This window comes from Poecilia latipinna, unplaced genomic scaffold (assembly GCF_001443285.1).
Source record: "Poecilia latipinna isolate Pla-1442-1.1 unplaced genomic scaffold, P_latipinna-1.0 Scaffold5830, whole genome shotgun sequence".
Taxonomy (NCBI): Eukaryota; Metazoa; Chordata; class Actinopteri; order Cyprinodontiformes; family Poeciliidae; genus Poecilia; species Poecilia latipinna.
In genome coordinates, this window is record NW_015118446.1 from 1 (window position 1) to 4,554 (window position 4,554).

Below are 4,554 nucleotides of genomic sequence, written 5' to 3' on the forward strand. Positions count from 1 at the left end.
TGGTAGAGCTGACTCAGCAGCTCTACCACTGCTGAGTCACCTATTGTTCTAAAATACATGTATTTAAACTGAAGGCCTTAAAATATCTTAAATGTATTTTTTTTAAGTGTAAATCAGCCTTAAATCTATTCATCTCAGGTCTTTTTTGTCGTTTGAAAACTATTTAATCTCTTATATTCCATGTAGTTTTTTTTGTTGTTGTTGTTGTTTGGTTGGTTGGTTGTTTGGTTGGTTGTTTGGTTGGTTGGTTGGTTGGTTGGTTGGTTGGTTGGTTGGTTGGTTGGTTGGTTGGTTTGTTCTTGCTGGACTTTTCTACCAGGCAAAAGTTTGAGTCGCACTCAGAAATCTTCATTATGTTCTGTTACTGTTGCGGCTACCTCTAACTAGCTGCTAATATGCCCTGGCTAGCTATAATGGGGAAGTCCAAGTTCATCGTCAGCTGGCCGGACGATGCTCACTTTTGTTGCCAAAACCTTACAATGCTAGGTTGTTCTAAAACATTCGGCCTTACGAGGTTTATCCTGCAGAGATCCATATGCAGAGTTAGAATCACACAGCTGCTGCCAAGAGACACAAACAGACCAGAAATGTCTCAGTTGATCTGGCACGGCTAAAGCTCCCCAGGAAACGACTGGTTCTGATGCTACGTCATCTTTCAGTTCAATTCAAATCATCAACGCTCTACCACTGCTGAGTCACCTGTTGTTTTTGACCTTGCAAATAGGATTCACACCTTTCTACAAGTATTCACAACTCCTGACTTAAGACTTTGTTCACTCTGACAAGCTGTTCTAAAATCATCTGCTTTCATTTCCTCCAGCAGATCAGCTGACAACAGAGAGCCTCCTGACTTCCTGTTCTAACAGCAGCAGCTCCACAGACGAGGTGAGAACCATGAGATCATCCTGAGACACAACAACCAGAAAACCAGTCAGGGTCACTCAGTGCCTGATGGGTTCCAGTTAAACTCGTTTCTGCCTCTAGACCAGTGAAATAATCCAACAGTGACGGTTTTCATCAGACCTGTCCCAGTTTTAAACCAGAGCCGATTTTAGATTGAAAACGGCAGTGCTTTTTTCCCAATCGAACAACCTGAAACGTTTCTGAACAGTAATCGAGCTGATCACTTCCTGAATGAGTTGATGATCCTGCATGTCTCTCTGATCAGCAGGAGGGCAGCATGCTGACTCTGGGTCTGGTACTGGTGGTTCTACTGCTGGTGGTTCTGGTCACTGCAGTTGGACTCTTCACTAAAGGTGAGTTTGCTGTGGCTGATTTAGTATCAGTCAAGGACAAATGGTGAATGTGTGAACCTTTAAAAGGGAAATTACTTAAAATAAGAGCCAGTTATGCTTGTTGATCAGCGAGATACCGCTCTCACAGTTTCAGAAGAACTGTCCCACCACCTGCTGAGCAACCTGGGGACGCTAACAAATGCTCTTCATTTTCATTACTCAGCAGTATCTGCAAATCAAAACATGAAGCAGCTTCTTCAGCCATAAACAAAAATCACTATTTTATCAGAAATTTATGGTTTTTATCTTTCATCTCAGTTTCTGCTCTGCTGACTTTTTCTACTTTCCTTGTGATGCGTCACTTTTTGTGTTGATGGCAACTCTTGGATGTTTGCACAATGTTTTTGCTATTTTTTGTGCGTTGTCCTTAATGCTACTAATTAAATACGATCACATGCACAGAAGATGAACATAGCCGTCATCAAGCTGTGCTCTGTTTACAGCAGCAATAATGGCCGCCGGTGTCCATGGATGGATTTTAGAGTTGCTTTGGGCCAACAGCATGGTCACCAGATCAGAACCAGCTTCAGCCGTTGTTTATGTTGAGATTTACTGTGTCTGGCTTCTTCTGCTGCAGAATTATGACATAATTATCAAATAAAATGCAAGCTAACTGTTCAGACTGCAGACGCTTTGAAAACTATCGGATGCTTTTCTGATTTAGTTCTACATATGGTAGGGACATAAATTTGAACCGTTCAGACTGATAAAAAAGACTGATATGAGTCGCATTCGCCTGCAGTCTGAATGCAGCTTTACGAGGCTAAATTTCCTCCTCCTGCTGCTCATGGCGAATTACGGTGGTGGAGGAATGGTGATCTGGGCTTGTTTTTTCCCCACAGGACCTGAACACCTCGTAGTCTGTGATTGGACCAGAACCTCCTGTGTTTACCAGACAGCTCTGAAGTCAGAAGTGAACCGATCTGTCCAGCAGCTGGAGAGGAAAATGACCACTGAGGCCGTTTACTGCTGCAGGTGATTCTACCTGCTCTGGGGTCACAGTTGGGGTCAGTTATTTTACATTTTTAAAAATGTTTATAGTGTTTCAGTTTGCAGCCAGTAACAGCTCATACTGTGAGTGTTTGAATCTCTTTCCGTTTGGTTTTAGAAACTCTGAACTGTTTCTGACACCAAAAGGTTAAAGGTCGCCATTAAACTGAACCACTGATTCATTCATGACTCGGCTTGCAGCGTTATCGTCGTCACTCAGTGATGAGAGAAACCGGCTGAAACCTCAAACCTCATAGAAGGTTTCCAGGTTGAGCCCCAGCTNAACTCCCATGACGCATGAAACGAAACATACTTTAAGGGAAATTAATTAATAATTCTTTGATTGCTGTTACAACGGGAAAGTAAAGCCTATTTCTATTCTGTTTTATCAAGTTGCTGGCCTGATTAAAAACCAGTCGGCTTGTTCTACGCTTCACACACTTGGCTGCTGAGAAACAATTGTTTCTTGCATGCGTGGGCTCTGAGGTTTTAAATTTTTCCTAGCCGCTAACATTTGACCATGTCATATGTAGTTCTGACTTTAGCCCAGGTCATCAGCTCAGATAAGAGAGCAAATAAATTACCAGACATGTTAATAAAGAAGCACACGTTTGATTAATCTGGTGTCACTTTTTTCCTTTTTTGTCATAAGTCACTTTTATTTAATGTTATTAGAAGGGGTTCTTACAAGAATGTATTAAAAATAACCACATGGGTTTAGATAACTTATTAAATCTGAATATAGCAGTTTTTCTTATTTCAAAGTTTATGTACAGAATTCTGTAAAATTATCAAAGCAGAGAATAAAACAACTCAGATTGTCTTCCTCAAAACTTAATCAGATTTTCTTCACATAAACTAAATGCTGAATATAAACGTCACAAGAGTGATGTTGACATATATAAGGATGTTATAAGAAAAACTATTTACAAGAATACTTTTAATGAAAGTGAGAAAACAATCTTGAATAACAAAACACAAAGTAAAAACAGCATTTCCAACTGAATCAGTAATAAACATTGTTCACTTTATTCAAACCACGTTTACATTGAACACTAGAACCTGAAGCATAATATTGAACCATTTGTCCTTTTTCAGTCTCATAAAAAGACTGATGACACCTCCATGTCATTTCCTCTTTCATTCCCTCTGGAACTGAGAGAAAACTTTGGCAGGACAGTAAATGTATTTCCCTGTCACACCAGAGAACCCAGTGGACATGGAGATTGTTTGGGCCTCGTTTCAGAGGCCTGTGGCAGAACCTGCACAGACGCCCAGCAGGATGCTCCTCCTTGGCCTTTCCTTTCCTCCATTCCTCCGTCACCGTCTGGCTTCGGCTGAGCGTAGCTTTGCAGCCTCCAGCTCTTGAGTTGTAGAAGTTGGCAAACGCCATTCTAGGGTCAGTCAGACCCTCTGCTACGTCGGTCTGGTAAACCTTTTTACGACTAATAAAAATACTTTACCTCCCCAGACTGATCAGTGAACAGAGGATCCATCACCCTGAAAACAAGACTTTGGATGATGGACAGTTCCTCGTTCTCTTTTTCACCAGCTGCTGATCTTTCTGCTGCTGCACAATCTCCTTAAACATTTGGTCAGGTGGTGTTTTTGTTCAGGGAGCATCCTGGGGTTTAATTCTTGGAGGATCACATGGTAACTACTTAAGTACTACAGTCTCCAGGATGATTTGGTGTTTTTATTCTTGGCCAGATGCTTCACATAACACGAGATGTGCCGTTTGGTTGTTGGGTGTAGAAGGCTGTTAGGATCTTTCAGGGAAGCTTGAACTCAAGCAGCATATTCAGCATCCACCTTAGTGAGGCAGTCTTTCTGCCCAGGTGCTTTTCCAGAAGCTGGTCGATGGCATCCGTCATGGACTGTGTCTTCTTGGAATGATCCAGGACAAAGATCAGACCGCCTGCCTTGATGGGACCTGTGCGAGCGGCTCAAGGAGAGGCGGCAGACAGCAGCGGTGTCACTGGCACGTGATGGAGAGACAGAAATTAAAGTTTAGATTCAGAAAAATCTAAATCTAATCTAAATGGGTCTGGCCTGTAACTTCCTGGGAGAGTCTGTTCAGGTCTGAGACCAAATCAGGATCAAAAACAGCAGGGAGCTTCACATCTGGTAGTTTCAGATCCACAAGACGCTGTAACTCTAAACAAGCGATTCCCATCATCCCCGGTGCCTGGAAGAGCTCAGTGGATACCTGAGTCCCAGTGACTCACCTGGCCTGGTGGAGGTGAAACCCCTCCTGCTGAGAAGTTCC

The 4,554-nt window shown here is 42.5% G+C and overlaps 1 long non-coding RNA gene across 3 annotated transcripts; it reads left to right on the forward strand.

Annotated features, from left to right (window-relative positions):
• The first annotated feature begins 655 nt into the window (after window positions 1-655).
• Window positions 656-2,903, forward strand: LOC106943750 (uncharacterized). 3 transcript variants are annotated; one of them, XR_001424000.1, is made up of 5 exons: window positions 656-743; window positions 821-885; window positions 1,169-1,256; window positions 2,138-2,270; window positions 2,404-2,903. It is a non-coding gene; the product is annotated as an uncharacterized LOC106943750 (long non-coding RNA). The 3 variants fall into 3 exon arrangements; XR_001423999.1 differs by having other exon boundaries at window positions 2,138-2,903; XR_001424001.1 differs by having other exon boundaries at window positions 1,172-1,256; window positions 2,138-2,903.
• The last annotated feature ends 1,651 nt before the right edge of the window (window positions 2,904-4,554 follow it).